Source organism: Scleropages formosus, chromosome 1, assembly GCF_900964775.1.
Source record: "Scleropages formosus chromosome 1, fSclFor1.1, whole genome shotgun sequence".
NCBI classification, from domain to species: domain Eukaryota; kingdom Metazoa; phylum Chordata; class Actinopteri; order Osteoglossiformes; family Osteoglossidae; genus Scleropages; species Scleropages formosus.
In genome coordinates, this window is record NC_041806.1 from 27,701,747 (window position 1) to 27,721,328 (window position 19,582).

Here is a 19,582-nt window from a genome sequence, read left to right on the forward strand (position 1 = left end):
CCCATTCCCACCACTCCAGTCTAGACCTCAGTCTTGACTGCTCTGGAGATGGCAGCTAAGTCAGAGCTCCATGTTCCCTCCTCTTCCTTTCACCCCATGTCATGTCAGTCAGATGACCTGTCTGTTTTCCATCTCACTTCCTGCCCTTTCTGGGAGCCACTGTTGATGGTCAGGGAGAAACTACAGTTTCATTTCCTTGCTCGCTCTTCGTGGTATGGTCACTGGCCATGAGGATGGGTGGCATACTGATAGGGAAGGCTTAAGAAGCAGAAGGAGATGGGGACAGGGTGGATAAAGATACATATATACAGTATGTAAGTGTGTGTGTGTGTGTGTGTGTGTGTGTGTGTGTGTGTGTGTGTGTGTGTGTGTGTGTGTACAAAAATAGCCTGAAAATACAACAGAATATATATCTGTGTCAAATTAAAATGATTTTTTTATAGGACTACAGAGGTGGTCCCCGACTTATGGTGGTTCAACTCACAATTTTTTTGGCTTTACGATGACGAGCTGGCAATAGATATTCAGTAGAAACCCTACTTTGAGCTTTGAATTTTGGTTTTTCTCCCGGGCAAGCGATGTGCAGAGCAATACTCTCTCGCGATGCTGGGCAGCGGCAGCGATCCTCATCTCCCAGTCTGTCACGCAGAGGTGTATATTAGGTGTATTAAATGCGTTTTCGACTTTCGATATTTTCAACTTATGATGGATTTTGCAGAATGTAACCCCACTAAAAATTGGGGACCACCTGTATTGTATGAGTATAATAGTTACCAAACAAAAATGTGTCACCTGTACATGGGTTTGCTGGTGATGTGATTTAACAATGAGAATAAAAATTATTCTTCACAATAATTTATTCAGCAATAAAAGAGTGAAATGCAATGTCTGCTGTGGGAAAAATAAGTACACCTGAGAGCTTCCATAGCTGGCATTGCCTCATTGAGCAGAAATCACTTCTTGTAGGCGTTTCAAGTCATTGTCAACCAGTTTCCTACAGTGACTTGCAGAAGTTCTTGCCTGTTCCTCCTTACAGAACTCCTTCAACTGTGTGGTGTTTGAGGGCTTTTGTCTATGTACTTGTATGTACCTTTTTCCTCACAGCATTTCTGTGGGTTTAAGATCTAGGCTTTGACTTGACCATTCCTTAACCCTCCATTTTGTCTTTTTCACTTATTTTTTTGTGTTTTTGCTTGACTGTTTTGGGTCATTTTTTGTTAAAAGTTCCCCTTCTGGTTTTACTTCAGCTTTTTTGACAAAAAGCCTCACATTTTCTTGAGGTAATTTCCTACAGTAACTTGCAGAAGTTCTTGCGCAGTGGGTTGGACCAGGTCCTACTCTCTGGTGGGTCTGGGGTTCGCGTCCTGCTTGGGGTGCCTTTTGATGGACTGGTGTCCTGTCCTGGGTGTGTCCCCTCCCCCTCCAGCCTTGCACCCTAGGTTGGTGGGTTAGGCTCCTGCTCCATGTGACACTGAATGCGATAGGTGGTTCAGACAGTGTGTGTGTGTGTGTGTGTGTGTGTGTGTGTGTGTGTGTGTGTGTGTGTGTGTGTGTGTGTGTGTGTAAGTGGAATGGTTGACACCGTGATGGCAGACTAGCCCATCTTTGAGGCAGAAGCAGCCCTAAACCATTACAATGCTTTACAGTTGGTAGGAGTTCAAAGGTAGTTTCAACAAGCATGACATCTGGCATTATGGCCTAACAGCTTTACCTTTGTCACATGTGTTCAGAGCACATTGTTCCAATAGTCTTGATCTTCAGCAAGTAATAGTGTATTTTATGTGATTATCGACAGTAATATTTTCATGGGGCACATGAAGACCTACATAATCCAGCTGTCAATCTGAATTTAGTTGGAGAACCTAGTGTGCACAGATTTTCACTGGTTTGAAATTTCCTCCATTTATAGATGATCTTGCAGACAGTAGAGTGATTGACTGCAGATTACTTGGAAATGGTTTCAAAACCCTTCGCTGGCTCATAGGCATCAACAAGCTTTCTTCTGAAGACCTCAGAGACACTTTCAGATGTTGGCCTGATGTAGTCAGACACCTCCAATGATATGACGAAACCAGACAGCAGGCTTCTCGTGTTTATATAAGGCACTGTTCTCCAAGTTACTCCCTAATAATGTTGTAATCATTTGCAACTCTTTATCCTCCTTCAAAGGGGGTGCGGTGGCGCAGTGGGTTGGACCACAGTCCTGCTCCCCAGTGGGTCTGGGGTTTGAGTCCCACTTGGGGTGCCTTGCGATGGACTGGCGTCCCATCCTGGGTGTGTCCCCTCCCCCTCCAGCCTTACGCCCTGTGTTGCCGGGTAGGCTCCGGTTCCCTGCGACCCTGTATGGGACAAGCGGTTCTTAAAGTGTGTGTGTGTGTGTGTGTCCTCCTTCAGAGGAGGGTACAGTAGCACAGCAGGCTTGACCAGGCTGGGGTTTGAGTCCTGCTTGGGGTGCCTTGTGATGGACTGGTGTCCTGTCCTGGGTGTGTCCTCTCTCCCTCCAGCCTTGCACCCTATATTTTTGAGTTAAGCTCCAGTTCACTGCAACCCTGCTTGGGACAAGTGGTTTCAGCCAGTGTGTGTTTTACCTCATTCTAATTTTAACATCTTTGATACAGTGATTAAGGTAGCGGTTTACTAATTTTTTATGCACTAGAAAAGTGCATTCTGTTAATTTAAAAAATACAAGTGTGTGCAACATGTTCTTTTTGTAATAAAACCACCTTTATCTATCAGTATTTAAAAATCATGATCAAATACCCACACAATCTGAAATCACTTGTCCCACGCAGGGTTGTGGTGACCTGGAGCCCAACTCAGCAACACAGGGCACAAGGCTGGAGGGGGACAGGACACCAGTCCACTACAAGGGACCCCAAGCAGGACTAGAACCCCAGAACCCCCAGAGAGCAGATCCCAGCCAAGCCCACTGCACCACCTCATTTATCAAACACCCTTTTTTTTTGTCCAAGAATATTGAAAGAGATTCATGGAGTGTTAATTTTTCACACAGCTGCATGGCTGGCGCAAGGCAACATGGGAGAAAAAACAAAGCCAGCAGGAAGCATGAGTTAATGTCAATCTAGTATTACAACTCAAACAGCAGCTAGGATTATTACTTTCATTTCAATTCACTGTTTGTTAACCTGTGTAAGTCAGGCTCAGAGCAGACCAGAACTTCTCCTGGAGGCACAATCTTAGTTAGGGTACAGGCCGGACAGGACGCCAGTCCATTGCAAGGTAGCCAATCATGCACGCACACATGCACGCACGCACACAACAAACTTATTTAGCGCCACCAAATTCACCTGAACCGCACGTCTTTGGAGCGCGGCAGGAAACCAGAGCACCCGGATAAAATTCATATCAACACCAGGACAACATCCAGCATCCACACAAACTGAGCAGGATTCAAACCCACACCTGAACAGCGAAGGTGCTGTGACACAGCAGCACGACCTGCTACACCGCTGTGCTTTCATTATTATTAAATTTAGCTGACACATTTCTCCAAAGCCAATTATAGCGTTAGGCTGCTTAGTGACTGACTAATTTAAGCAGTTTGGTATTTTTTACTGTATCAATTCAGGGTAAGTACCTTGTTCACAGGTGCTGCAGCAAGTGGTCAAATACAAACCTGGGCCCTTCAATCCATGATGGAAGTAAACTCCATGAAACCATTAACTCATTTACTTGAATCATGGTGAAAATGTGTTCTTGGCTGCAGACTCAAGGTGCATGACAAACTTTTTTACTCATGTTTTGCACAGAATTGATTACTGTTGTGGGATAACAGTGGGAACTGGACACAGCGAAGGTCTACAAAGCAGCTTCTTCGCCAGGGATACATGGTCTGGTCTCCTTCCCGGGGTTGTGCACCTTCCTGCTGCCAGAGAAGGTTTATATAAACAGCGATGTGCACATTGTCCCTTCTCCCTTCGAGCTTTCGCAGTGACGTTCTCCGCAATCATATAAACAGCTTTAATAGCATGAATACCCTTACACTACGGTAAATAAAGTCTTAATCTCACGATCAAATGAAGATCATCTAGTGTCAAACAGTTGTTTGTAACGCTACGCAGGACCTCTAACAGCACAGCGCCTGTGCGCCGTTTGCAGAGTGACACAGACAGTGCTCTTGGGAACTTTATTTCTTCATATCATAAACATCCATGAGCAAAATTATATCAATGTCCCGACACAGTGTACGGTGTACCATATCTCATACCCAACTCAGGACCTCTGCAACCCTGTATTAGGAAAGCGATTATTAATAATAAATGAATGAGTTAAAGAAAAACAATAAAGGACAAGCTAGAAATAATCACACACACACATTTTCAGAACCGCTTCTCCTATACGGGGTCGCGGGGAACCAGAGCCTACCTGGCAACACAGGGCATAAGGCCGGAGGGGGAGGGGACACACCCAGGACAGGACGCCAGTCCGCCGCAAGGCACCCCAAGCGGGACTCAAATCCCAGACCCACCAGAGAGCAGGACCCGGTCCAACCCACCACACCACCGTGCCCCCTAAGTTAGGAATAATCATTTTTGTTACATTTATTTATTTAGCAGACACTCTTCTCCAAAGCAACTTCCATTAAACTCTATGTAGTGTTATCAACCTATACACATCAAGGTGACTTGCACTGCTAGATACACAGAGGACAAGAGTTCAATTTCCGCTCAGTCTATGTGGAGTTTGCATGTTCTCCCCGTGACTGTGTGGGTTTCCTCTGGGTGCTCTGGTTTCCTCCCACAGTCCAAAGACATGCTGCTCAGGTTCATCCATAGTGTGTGAGTGAGTGACAGACAGTGTGTTCCACTGATGTATGGATGAGTGACCCAGTGTAAGCAGTGTATCTTGCAGTGTAAATCACCTTGGTCAATAAGGAGTGTGGGCTGATAACACTACATAGAGTTCATTGGAAGTTGCTTTGGAGAAAAGTGTCTGATAAGTAATAGCATGTAAATGTAGGTCAATGATTACCACACAGTGTCAGTGTGTCTTGTGCAACTGCATGCGTTTTTCACTTTGAAATGCTATGAACAAAAATAAGAAAAAGAATTGCTCAGTTAAGGCAGGCGAGCCCCAGATAAGGCCTTGTAGATAACCTTTCCAACTTCTGCATTGGTGGGCGTGCTGTCTTCCCCTATTAAGTTTATAGCCACTGAAATGAATCCAAGGTTCATGACCAGATCAGTAGACTGCTGACCTTGAGAAAAATGGGACTGAAGCGTATGTTGGCGTTCAATTAGATTGTTCTCAAATAATTCCATTTAGGGGCGCGGTGGTGCAGTGGGTTGGACCGGGTCCTGCTTTCCAGTGGGTCTGGGGTTCAAATCCCGCTTGGGGTGCCTTGCGACGGACTGGCGTCCTGTCCTGGGTGTGTCCCCTCCCCCTCTGGCCTTACGCTCTGTGTTCCCGGGTTAGGCTCTGGTTCCCTGTGACCCCGTATGGGACAAGCGGTTCTGACAATGTGTGTGTGTAATTCCATTTATAACTGGAACTGCAGTAAACTCAAAAATAAGCCAAATTGTCCTGATATCACTGTTTAATTTTTACATATTTAAAAAAATATATATATATATATATATATATATATATATATATGGATAAAGAAAAAAATCAGTTACATACACAGATATCAATATTGAGCTGAATTAAAATGAGATATTTCCATGTACGTAACTGTCAGGAGTTTATGCTGAATCTCTGTCCGCATTCAGATGATTTAAAGGAACAATTTTCAATTTTTACCCTTTTAAAATGCCTAGCATTTTAAATTTGCATAATATGTGCTCTTCCCATTTTCCAGACAACACACCATCATGCTTCATAGCCAGAAAACCATTGATATTCAAGTTCTAGGGGGATAAAGAACAAAATGCAGAGAGAAAAAAGGGGGAAGAGGATATTCTCATCATTCTCGGGGGATAATTATAGCAAAACAAGGTACTGAAATGCCATCAATGCCGCTGTTGGTCTCTTGGGTGTACAACTCCAACGGCACAGGATGTAGCTGGTGTGAAACTCTGTGTGTGTGTGTGTGTGTGTGTGTGTGTGCAAGAGAGCGAGCGCAAAAGAAAGAGAGCGAGAGATGGTGGGAGGGCGTCGGGTGGGCGGGTGGAGGAACAGCAGAGAGGCAGGAGCTCCGGTGGTTTACAAGAGCAGCAGTGGTGAGAGGATTGCCGTGACAGAGCATCGCTGATGACGGGGGAGAGAGAGAGAGAGAGAGAGAGAGAGAGAGACAAACAGAGAGAGAGAGAGGGAGAAGGAGGGCGGCTCTGTAAACACCACCAGAAAGAAAGTACAGAGGCATTTTAAGCTCACCATAAGCAGCCGAAAAGCAGCGCGGAGAAATATTTGAGGAGGAGTAATTGGGAGCAGAGACTGGAAGGAAGGAAGAAGGCAGAGGGCAAGCGGGAGGACAGAAAGGCTTTCATTAATTCATGCCGGAGGGGAAGGATGTTACGGCCGCTGCTACAGTGTGTGTGATGCAGCTCGGCGGTGAAGGCTCTTGTGTGTGACATAGGCGCGTCCGTGGCCCCAGTGGGCTGGGGGAGTCCAGCGTCCGGTTCCACCCTGACCAAGGGGCCACCAGGAGACACAAAAAGGTGAGGAGAGCTCCAGCTGCTTTGGTTTGCTGCTTCTTCTTCTTCTTCTTCTTCTTCTTCTTCTTCTTCTCTCTCTCCCTGTCTCTGTCTCTTTCACTCCTTTCTCCGGTTGCAGATGGACAAGGTTCATTGATCACCTCTGTCTGAGCAGCTCAAGTCCACTCTGTTGCTCTTCCCCTGTCTCTCTCCTGTGTCTCCATCCAGCGACTACTGTCTCGTGCCCAGGGCAACACTGTTACACTTGATACATTATTTTTTTCATCTCTTGTTGTCCTATTATTTCTTGTTATTTTATATTGTTTAAATTTTTGCTGATTTTTTTTTTTTTTTCTTTTTATGAGTCATATATAATTCCCACTTATTTTCTGCACCCTTCACATACAGTGTAGAAAAAGCTTTTTGCCCTTCTGGTGCCCCTAAGTAAGATCTCTGCCATTCCATGACACTTGTGAATCAGATTCCACTTCCTGTCATCGCTATGATATCCGTAATATCAAATACATTTTTATTTGAATATGTTTCCAGATTTTGCCAGAAGAGGCTAAAGATCAATGCATATTTCATGTGCACTTATGAAACTGGTTACTGCAAAATATTAATGTTTTAATAGCTGAATATTCAAAGGCTAGAGGCCTGGTTCGAGACCAAAAACGTAAAACTGGGATAAAAAGAAAAATTGAAAAAGCAATTAGATGACCAGCTTACTTCCAGCATTTAGACACCACCTGGTTTTCTATACATGAGGATATTCAGTTATCAATCGCTATGCACTAGATTATTGATGCTATTGATTTCAACAGCACAGTGTTGTGAGGATTATTGTATTTCATTAATTATTATCAAAACACTTAATTATCTCTCATTATCAGATCACTGTGGCTTGATTGTTCTGTCTTTGACAATGTTCTTTATCTGTAATCTGTAGTCAAAGTGATCTGTATGTGAAATACTCATGTAGCCTTTAAAAAAAAGCATTGCCGGTGATAGACTGAAATTTTCTCCATAAATAAGTTTTTAAAAAACTGACTTTTTTTCCACACTTTACTTCTGCTGGACCTGTACCATTTGTCTGCTTTAGATGCTCAGAAAGTAAAAGGGAACATCAATGACCAGCAGCCTGAAGGGTCATTTCACATGGTCACAGTTTGTCATTGGTAACAAGCAAAAAGTGGCTGCAGCTGCTGACTTGAAGGTCTTATTTATTTATTTCTCTCGTCTGCTTAGATGTTACAGAGAAAAATAGGTGAAAATCTGCTTTCCTTTTTTGTTTTCTTTATCCTTTAAGACACTAGCACACATTTCCACGTCCCCTTTCGAACACTCTTATCCTGCTATGCTCTTTAATTCTAAGCTGTCAATTAAATAAAACTTCTGTCACGAGTTCCCTCTGCTTGGTCTTAGATGAAATTTGGAAAAAAAAAGACTTCTTCAAAAAAACTAGTTAGAAGATGTTGAAGTTAATGATTGTGTATCATTTGAAGGTATAATTTTCATTTACTTCCCATTTCACTTTTCAGGTCTTGATTTTCATTCAGACTTTCAGACCTTTGTTTTCAGAGGAAAGAAATTTGAGGACAAATGGATATATTTGAGTTTGAGATTCTGATTTCATTCAATCACTCTCATTAATCCAAGTGAGGGTCCCAGTGGTTTGGGACCTGTCTCACAAGTAGACAAAGTATGCCCTGGACAGGCCATAATTCAGAGAAAAAAAAATCAGTGTGACTATTGCAGGGGGTGTGGTGGTCTGGTGATGTGGTGGTACAGCAGGTTTCATTTGTGCCAGCTCTCTGGTGGGTCTAGGGTTCGAGTCCTGCTTGGGGTGCCTTGTGACGGACCGATGTCTCATCCTGGGTGTGTCCCTTCCCCTTCCAGCATTATGCCGGGTTAGGCTCCTGGTTCACCACAACCCTGCTTGGGTCAGCGGCTTCAGACAGCATGTGGGTGTGTGTGTGAAAATATTGTAGTACTGCTTCGCTGTTGCATTCTGATTTTGGTCGTACTTATTTGTGTGTGATTTGTTTTTTTCATGAACTACTGGAAATCATGGAATCATGAACTCATCGTGAAATCGTGCAATCGTGAAATCATGTCATTGTGAGATTGTGAGATCATGAGATCATGAAATCATTAACCATAATTTCACAATTTTTTCAAGAGGGGGGAAAAAACACTTGGACATTAGTATGGAGTCAGTGTTCGTTTCAGACATCCTCCTTGAGCTGTTTTTTTGCAGCGGTAGAGAATCAGTTTCTTTTTCTTTTGTTTGCTTTTTTTTTTTCCTTTTTCCTGTTCACAAACCTTAACTGCGAGAGCAAGCATGCATGTAGGTGTGAAACAACACCTCGCTGCGTCGAGATTATTGCTCAATTTTACTTCTGCTTGGAATGATAAACCACACTTTGCATCCTCAACACTTCGGCCTGCCAGTGGGACACGGACATGTGTTTCCTTCGTCTCGGTCCCTTTAAAAATGATGTCTTTACAATATGATGAGCAGTCATAACACTGCATGCTGATGTTCTTTATACTCGTTCTTCAATTCACACAGAGGGCAAAATAGCAGTTCAGTACTCCTCCCTGGCACTTTCTATCCCCCTGGTGTATTCAAAGCCTTTTGTTTTTAGTTGTCATGCTGGGCTCGCTGACCGAGGCCCCCAGTGGCCTCACTGCCATGTCTCAGCACTGCACCGTGATTTAAAACAAAACCCCGTTACCATGACATCTAACCCTCCCTAAATACATCCAGTACTTTTAAGTTAGCCTCCCCTTAAGGGCACAGATCTCCGCCGGTCTGAGTGCTGTTATTTCAGCCGACAATGTCAAGGGACAGGAGGATGACAGGGACACTGAGCTTCGGTCTTTCTCAAAGGGTGTCACCGTCACCGCTCTCAAGTCTGGGCCTCGGTGTCACTTGTGTTTCTTGGTGTCTCAGACAGCATCATCACGGCACAGACTACAAGTATGGCCAGGTCAGCACAAGCGCTATAATTCCTCGCCCCCTTCCACTATAAGGGCCCTTCACCAGCCAAATGTCACAAAAACACATGTCGCTGTGACAGGCTCTTTTACTGCTCCGGTGTTCGATCTCCTATCATCTGTCCACCCAGAGAGAAGGGAAACTCCTTAATACAGTGTTCTGTATGAAAAGGATCAAGGGGAAATAGCACCGAAAGACGCTGTTACGCTGTTATCAGTTGGGCAAATTTCTAACATTCGAGAATAAAGAACTTCAGGGTGTTCATATTAATCGTTGCGTATGAATATGAAAATTCTCAATGGAAAATTGATATCCTGCTGACAGATGTTTATCAAGACGTTCTCCTTATGTTCTGTTCATTCACCCGAACAGCGATACGTGAAAATATGGATCTTCATTTTGCTGGGTGCAAAACGGTAGCGCTTTAACCGCTGTGCCTCCTTTTGCCAGTCTCTACTGTTTGTACTGGGCATAAGAGTTGTGTCACACGCATCAGTGCTGAATTACAAGGTGTTTTGCTCAAGTCGCTGCTCCACGAAAACATATACGGTGTTGTTTTGACAGGTTTACATTTGTTCACTTACCTCACACTTCTCTCCAAAGCAAATAACAGTGCGAAGGAACTTACACTGATTTACCCATTTATACTGCAGGGTAATTTAAAGTGTAGCAGCTAAGTGGCATTTCAGTTGGAGGCGGGATTCAAACCCACTGTCCTGTGTGGTTATAGCACTTTTCTCTACTCAGATAGAGCAGTGATTGAGGGTGGTGCACACCAGCGAGGGAGGTGTGAGCCCCCAGAGCTCATTCCTTCCTCTCCCTGCTCACCACTGCAGTGGGCGACAGCTTGAGCTACTGCGGTGCACCTGTCACGGAGACCGTGGTACTTTTCATAGGTGGTATTTGAATACTATACTCAATTTTAATGTGCCTGTCAGTAATTCCCACAATAACAAAACTTTCCGTTATTTTGCACGTAAAATTTTTTGATCGACGTGTGAAATTTTTCCAGCGCAAAAGTAATAAATCGTCCGCAATAAAATAAAATGCAGTCGCACAAGTCGGCCAGAGAAACTTGTAGTCTTTCTAGTTTTAGGTCTTTGAAGTGGCGAAGTGCACAGCCTTACGCCAACTGGCCTTCTCACATTTAAAAAAAATAATAATTTTAAATCAGAAATGCACAAGTGAACACATCTAGTTACATTAAAGTTGCCTTGTGACCTACTTGCTTACTGACCGGACACGTTTTATGTTTTTACCGCATTCAGCTGACTAATGTATTTCTTTAGTGAAAACATCATTTCAAAAAATTCCTCCTGCTCACTCCAACGGCTGCAAGTTTTAACACATCTTTAGCTGTCAGTGCTCAGTGTAAGTTTGAAAAAAGGTCCTCCGGTGCCCTGCGCCAGTCTCTTGAAGTCCACTGTTCCCTGTTCTTGTTCCTGCTGGTTTCCACCATCATTCGTTTATTTAGCAGATTCTTTTCTCCAAAGCAACTTCCAATGAACTCTATGTAGTGTTATCAGCCCACACACTTTATTCACCAAGGTGACTTACACTGCTAGATACACTACTTACACTGGGTCACTCATCCATACATCAGTGGAACACACACACACACTCTGTCACTCACACACTATGAGTGAACCTGAACAGCATGTCTTGGACTGTGGGAGGAAACCAGAGCACCCGGAGGAAACCCACACAGACACGGGAAGAACATGCAAACTCCACACAGACTGAGTGGGGATTGAATCCACATCCTCTTGCACCACCTAGGCTCTGTGAGACAGCAGCATTACTCACTGTGCCGCCCCACATTTTCCATCACAGGATTTAGATGGAAAAGTTTCAGTGTCAGAAAGAAATATGTTCTGCACCTTAGTGCAGGAAATAGTTCTGTCCTCTTTCTCAAGCTCTGAGGGCTGCTTACTGGTGTCGCTGTCAGGTGCTCATGATGCAAGAAGAAGCATTATGTAACATTGCTGTGACTTCATGAGCACTTTCCCATGTCAGGCAGCATCACACCCTTCGAGACTGTGCTACTGGCTCACAGGGCCGCTTGGGCACATCGTATTTGTCCCGCACACTTGGGAAGGTGGATGAAGAGCACCGGCGTTAATTTACAGAGGACGCGTCACTATTCAAACCTGGCATTTGAATTTTCTGTGCACATAGACGTCGGCTATATAAAGAATAAGAAAAATAATCGAGAGGCATGCTTAGAATGTGAGCAGAGGATTTACGCTGAACTTATTGTAGGATAATCGGATACATAACAAATGTAAAAAAAAAAGTGCTTTTTCGGGGCCAGGGCCAGGGCTGTGAAGCTGTAACGTGCACAGACAATCACACACAGTCTATTGCGTGGGTGGCGGTGGCTCATACTTTCTCTGAGTAGTAGAGGGACATTTTTATGCCTGTTGCCTCCCCATTAAAGCTTTTCTCTGTGGTCGGTCAGCCCGGCAGCCTCTCTGTCTTTGCTCTCTCCAGGCCAATGACGTCACTATCACTGCAGGACATCCCCCTGCAGCTATCGCAGTGGCAATCTGTATCCTAATTTGGCAGTGCTGTCTCACCGAAGAGCTCCTGGTATTCTGTCAATAAGAGGAGATAAATGCGTTGGGCAACGTTGCACTGCAGTCTGCTATCTGCATCGCTGCACTCAAACCTGGCTCTCCTGTATGTTCATTTTTTTCCCGCTACCTTGACAGCATTGTATTCCGAATGCCACAGATACACTACATTTACATTTACATGTATTCAATTTGGGGGGTGCGGTGGCACAGTGGGTCGGACTGGGTCCTGCTCTTTGGTGGGTCTGGGGTTCAAGTCCCGCTTGGGGTGCCTTGCGATGGACTGGCATCCTGTCCTGGGTGTGCCCCCTCCAGCCCCATGCCCTGAGCTGCTGGGTTAGGCTCCGGTTCCCTGCAACCCCATATGGGACAAGTGGTTCAGAAGGTGTGTGTATTCATTTATCAGACACTTTTCTCAAAAGCGATGTACATCTCATAGAAAATGCAATGTGCTCATGACATTAGGAGAAAGAGAGATTTAGATGCAGACGTGTGATTCTTAAGTAGTTAGTTTGTTTCTTTCACCATATGAACCAACGTTCATCATAAGAGTAGCCGCATAAAACTTTCTCAAAATTCTTGATCACCTTGCTAGTACTTTTTTTTTTTTTAAAGATTCATATAAACATTTACGTTGCATTGCAGGAGTAGCTGCGTTAAGGTTTATCCGGGGATGATCTTAAAGTTATGGCGCATGAACATTTACACCTTACACAAAGTTAAGAGATCATGGGTGAAGTGAATGTAGAAGAGGTGAGTTTTAAGATTCTTTTTAAATGTGGACAAAGATTCAGCAGTTCTGAGTGAGAGGGGGAGGTTGTTCCACCGCAATGGAGCCAGAACCGAGAATCTCCATGCTTTAACTTTCACGCGTGGGATCACCAAGTGGGCAGATGTGGAAGAGAGTAGCAGTCTGGTTGGCATGTAGCGAATGATCAAGTACAAGTACAGCTGATGAGTAGTACTCTACATGTACTATTTCAAGTATTTCTGATTGGACTCAGTTTAAGTGGGTTTTGCGCAGAAGTCTGATGGGTTCATTCCAACCAGTAACTGGTGACATGGATCAAGTCCTCCCAGGACCAACACTGTACTTTAAAATATTAACCCAAAAGAAAATGTAAACATGAAATTTTAATTCCATTACATATTAACACTTATGCATGAGCACACTTATTCCCAAATTTCTGCTATCTAATTATTCATGTGACTTTACAGAATAAGTCTGCTGATAGTGTGCGAGTTGATGAAAACTACATTCACTTATGCTTGCTATTTAAATCTATGAGTGGATGTGCAGGAAATCATTACTTACAGAACAGCTTGAAAACAAGAATCCACAGCGCATAAGGTGTGGGCCACAAAGGGTTAAAGTGATGGGTGGGGACACGTTTTGGAAAGAAAGCCATCAAAGTTGGTAGGATGAAGGGGGTGCAGTTTATTCCACACATTTGTCACTATGTGCAGAGCTTTGCCAATCCACATTAATACCAAAAAACACCCGCCGTCTCTCACACTGAACAGTCTCTTCTGCACCGCTAGTAACTGTCCATGTATGTTCTATAAATTTATGTCTTAGATTTTTTATAAAATTTGGGAAATTAGGTCTGTATGGGTTATTTTTTTAATGGGGTTACATTACATTTGTTTAGCAGACACTTTTCTCCGAAGCAACTTCCAGTGAACTCTATGTAGTGATAACACCTTATTTACCAAGGTGATTTACACTGTTAGATACACTACTTACACTGGGTCACTCATCCATACATCAGTGGAACACACTCTCACTCTGTGTCACTCACACGCTATGGGGGAACCTGGACAGCATGTCTTTGGACTGTGGGAGGAAACCTATGCAGGGAGAACATGTAAAGTCCGCACAGGCTGAGTCGGGATCAAACCCACATCCTCTCGCACCACCCAGGCACTGTGAGACAGCAGCGCTACTCGCTGTGCCGCCATACCACCCAGATTAATAGCTAAAAACGCTAAACTTTGAAGCTTATACTTCCTTTCCTCAGCCTGTCAGTCAGTTTTCTTTCGCTTGTCCTACAGAGGATTGCGGTGGTGCCAGGCTGAGCAGTCAGCCGTAAACCTTCCCTCCCTCGGCAACAGTCTCCAGCTTCTCCTGCGGGATCTTCAGGCGTTCCCAACCCAGTCGGGAGAGATGATCTCTCCAGTGCGTTCCGTGTCTGCCCTGAGGTCACATCCCAATTGGACCTGCCCGGTATAACTTCAGCAGGAGTCAAGCAGGTGGAATTCACACCACCTGACTGACCCATCTCGACTGATTCCTCTCTGGATGATCAGCCGCTCTACTCTGACATGCTCCTGTATCTCCTCTATGGAGAGTGAGCCCAGTAATCCTGCAGAGAATCTTCATTCCGATCACTTGTATCCCTGATCTTTTTCTTTTGGCCAGTACCCCAAGCTTATGAGCGTAGGCTAGGAACAAGATTTAGACTGTGACGTAAACCTTTATCGGAAAACGCCTGCTTCACCGTCGCCGATTGGTACAACGAAGATAAAATTGCTGACACTGCACCGGTCTGCCATTCAGTCTCCAGATCCCCTTCCTCATCTCTCATGAACAAGAGCCCAAGACAGTGGAACGCATGAGCAGCAGGAATCTTTCTTCCGCTTTTTGAAATTGAATACAATGTGTTCTCCATTTCAGAACACCGCTGGAACTGAAAGTCTGTAAATTTATTTGTTTGTAAATTTAAAGTCATTTTTACAACTGAGTCGCAATCAATAAAATCTGAATGATACGTAATACTCTTTGATAAGGTTAAGTCTGGAAAAAAATATATAAATAGACAAATAAAGCTATAAACACTATATACTGCATATTAGAAAACACATATATTTGTATCCATTCATTTACGGTTCTAACAGCACTACCCTGCAGTGTAACACTTCTGTTTGCCTTTTTAAAATTAACTTCATAATTAAAACGCTTTTTGAAATGCTAATTTTAAAAAAATATGATAAATTTAAAAATTAAATTTTATTAAATGAATTAAATTAAATGAATGTTAAATTAAATAAATTTAATTTCAATTAGGGGGGTCCTTTGGCGCAGTGAGTTTGACCGGGTCCTGCTCTCTAGTGGGTCTGGGGTTCGAGTCCTGCTTGGGGTGCCTTGTGACGGACTGGCGTCCCCTCCAGCCTTCCGCCCTGTGTTGCTGGGTTGGGCTCCGGCTCCCCGCGACCCAGTATGGGACAAGCGGTTCAGAAAATGTGTGTGTGTGTGTGTGTGTGTGTGTGTGTGTGTAATTTCAATTAAAATTAGTGAAAGTAAAAATGTCCATAAAATAAAAATGTTCTTGATTGCTTAATCTCATATGAATGTCTGACGTTTGTCACCTATATACCAGTTTCAGTTTTCCTTATCCTCTGAACAATGAACAAAAACTTGTAACAAAACAGATATGCCCTGATTTATGCACGTATTAGGTTATGTGAAAATCTCGGATATAGCTATAATTTAAAAAAGCACTTTGTTTGTAATACTTAATACTTAAGTGTTAAATACTATTAACTAAGTAATACTTTTAAAAGGCTTTAAATTTCACCATTTTTATTAACTTTGAGCTACAATAACATTAAAAAAAATTAAAATGACAAAAAAATACACTCCAAAAACTTACTGGATGCCAACTGCTAGCTGATTTATACTATAAATGTCTGTTATGTTTCCCCTGTTCTTTTTGATCACCTGCTCTTATTGACATGAGACAACTTGTAAACTTTAAGGAAGCTAGAATGAAAGCAATCTCACACTCCTCTGTATATTTTGTCTGAGTTTATCCTTCTGGCAACTAAATATGGCATGCAGAAAAGCACCTAATTTCCAGTCTGAAATAAACAGAATTTTGGTAAACAGAATGGTGAATATTTTGCAGATAAAAATAACTATATACATTAGGAAATGTTAACATTTTTGAAAATGCATAACTCCATTAAACATAATAGGAGGAACTGGTATTTGCTGTAAAACAGAGTAATATTTTAGAGACTGTGAACACAGTTGTATTGTCAGTCAGATTGATCTGGGATTGATTTGGAATGGTCATGGTGCCGTTGGTTTACAGCCCACACACATAGTCTGAACCGGCTGTCCCATTCAGGGTCGCGGGGAGCCGGAGCCTAGCCTGGCAACACAGGGTGTAGGGCTGGAGGGGAAGAGGACATACACAGGACAGGACACCAGTCTGTTGCAAGGCACCCCAAGCAGGACTCAAACCCCAGACCCACCAGAGAGCAGGACCTGGTCCAACCCACTGCACCACCACAGCCTGGTTTACAGCCATAAACTGTTAAAGAATGTATACAACTAGGGTATCAAACTGAAAATGTTACAAAAACATAGTTTAATAATGAACTGGTATAAGTCTTCAAAGGGAACAGTCTTATTTAAGTCAAGAGCATTGTCCATTTAAGTCAGACCATTTTTAGTTAATAGTGTAGATTTTTTAATGTTTTTTTTTTTCCTTTTTTAATCATGGTACATAAGCATGAAAAGCAGTACATCATTACAAAATGCAGAGTGACATTGCATTTGATTTTTTTTTTTATTTAACTGCACTTACTTAATTGTAGATTTACATTTGCATTTACATTTACATTTATTCACTTGGCAATAGCTTTCTCCGAAGTGACGTACAACTCAACAAAAACGACAGTCCATTTCAACAACAAGAGGGATGTAGATGCAGACACAGACTCTCAAAGTACACTCAGTTTGTCACCATTCACACTAGCACACACACAAACATTTTCTGAACTGCTTGTCCCATACAGGGTCATGGGGAACCAGAGCCTACCCAGCAACTAAGGGCAGAAGGCTGGAGGGGGAGGGGACACACCCAGGATGGGACACCAGTCTGTCACTAAGCACTCCAAGCGGGACTCGAACCCCAGACCCACCAGAGAGCAGGACCCAGTCCAACCCACTGTGCCACCGTGTCCCCCCACCACTAGCATGTATTACATGGGCAACTGTGTATAGAATTGGTAGAGTACAAAATTATTAAAAACATATAACACTATCAATAACATTACAGGAGTTAAAAGCATATAAAATGGCTAAGAAATTCTTAATTAATTGATAGCTAATGACATTTTATCATTCTTGACAAATGTTATTGAATATGAATTTAAGGGGCAGATAAAAGATTTTGAGAGAAAATTGGGAAGGATTAAGCAGTTCTGAGTGATAGAGGGAGGTCATTCCACCACGTTGGAGTCACAGCTGAGAACCTCTGTGCTCTTGATTTTGGACCCCTTGTGTGTGGGACCACCAGGTAAGCAGAGATGGAGGAGTGGAACAGTCTATTTCGGGCGTAGCGAGTGATCAAGTCTTATAGATATTGGGGAGCAGATCCGTTGATGGTTTTGTTAGCTGTAATCAGTCTTGATTCTGATGTGGGCAGCTAAAGGAAGCCAATGAAGAGAGATTAAGGGGGGGATACAACAAAACGGTTGGCAGATCAAACATAACTCATGCAGTGGCATTGTGTATCAACTGGTGTGGTTGATAGCAGAGGCTGGAAGGCCAGACAGGAGACAGCTGCAGTCGTCCAGGTGGGGTATCACCGTGACCTGGAGCAGAGGTTCCGTGGAGCTTGTTGTGAGATTAGGGCACATCCTGCGGATCCTGATGCAAGACCAGGTTGTACTTGTGATATGTTTTGAGAAACACAGGCTTGAGCTGATCGTGACTCCCGGGCTCTTAATGATGGAGCGGGTAAAGTGAGCAAGTCGTCCAGTTTCATAGATCTCCTGGGAGGTGAGCTTCCAGTCCAGGAGGTGAATGATCTTTACTTCAGAAAGGTACAATTAAAAACTTTGTTTCAAATACACATTCCCTTCGCCATGACACATCACTGCATTTATTCACTTAGCAGACACTTTTGTCCAAAGCAACTAACAATGGATACTATGTAGCGTTATGAGCCCACACACCTTATTCACCAAGGTGACAACACTGCTAGATACACTACTTACAAGGGGTTACTCATCCATGCATCAGTGGAACACACTCACACGCTATGGGGAACCTGAACAGCATGTCTCTGGACTGTGGGAAGAAACCAGAGCACCTGGAGGAAACCCACACAGACAGGGGCAGAACACGCGAACTCCACACAGACTGAGCAGGGATTGAATCCACGTTCTCTCGCACCACCCAGGCGCTGTGAGACAGCAGCACTGCTCGCTGTGCCACCATGCCACCCTGTCCCTAGTAGCCGGTGATGTTAGTGGTTCACTTCCATGGTATCTAAAATCCAAGGTGTAAGTACTGTGAAAATGCAGTATTCTTATCCTAAATCGAAAACACATGTGACACTCTTACGTCCAGCATTCTAGTGTAACTGAAGACTACAGGACGCAGCCGGCAGTAAGAGGTACATTAACCTTCACTGTCCATTTAACAGGTGCTTCTCTCCATAGCGACATAATACTCATATTGAACAAAAGCACATTTCTCAGCAGATGAAAAGCTTTAGATGTGCAATAGTCAAAGCACAGCCAGTTTGCCTAATGCCTCCGTTTTTGTCGATTTGCAATACATGAAAGCTGCATAATTGAACAGAGAGCAAATGCAAAGGTAATTGTGACAGATGGCGTGATGCAAGTTTACGGAGAGCAGGAGGGAAGCGGCAGACATGCTTTCTGAGAGCCTTCCCAAGTGTTGAAAGGGATTCAACAGTTCTGAGGGAGAGAGGGAGCTCGGTTCATTGACCACGTTTCAGCGTCTAAGGTAGAAGCGTCATTCATTCGAGGAAAGAGATTAAATCTTAAAGGGCAGAAATTCATTTACAGCAGAGGACCCAGTCCGTGTGAAGAAGAGAGCGAGGCTCTGCGGTGGGAATAACTGCTAGACACGGGACAAAAGCATTGAATAGGCATCAAAATGATGATAAAACAGAGAAGTGAGCAGAAAACACCGCGGAAAGCAGAATGCTTCTTTTACGGTGTGGGTTCATTGGACAAAAACAGCGATGTATTGAGATCTTCTACTGGGCGATCAAAATGAATTTGCTCAGTGCTGAGTGCTCAGTATTCAGCGAGATGCTGAAAACATGTTGCGCAGTGTCCATTTTACCATACTGTCTGTCTTCTGAAATCACAGTGAGTCATAGGGCTTATCAGACAGGCCAGAATGTGCAGGTGAATCGTGGCAATACTTAAGGTTTAATGTTCTTGCTGCTCTTTTCGGAAACGGCTTGCGTATGTTAAGGGAAGCTGGCCTTAGTGGAAGTGCACACACACACACACACCGACACATCATCAGGTGATCTGGCCGCCACCCCAAGCGTATGAGTGCAGCCGAATGGTAACCTTAATGGTAACCTTAATGAGCCGAAGGGCCTCGCCCCCACAGACCTCCTAAAACC

At 43.7% G+C, this 19,582-nt stretch overlaps 1 protein-coding gene across 1 annotated transcript in view; it reads left to right on the top strand.

Moving 5' to 3' along the window:
• Nucleotides 1-6,163: 6,163 nt before the first annotated feature.
• The window catches only part of dgkg (diacylglycerol kinase, gamma), a 75,966-nt gene continuing 62,547 nt past the window's right edge, over nucleotides 6,164-19,582 (top strand). The window contains exon 1 of the mRNA XM_018739226.2: nucleotides 6,164-6,620. The gene's annotated coding sequence lies outside the window, so the exon portion shown is untranslated. The remainder of the gene's footprint in view (nucleotides 6,621-19,582) is intronic.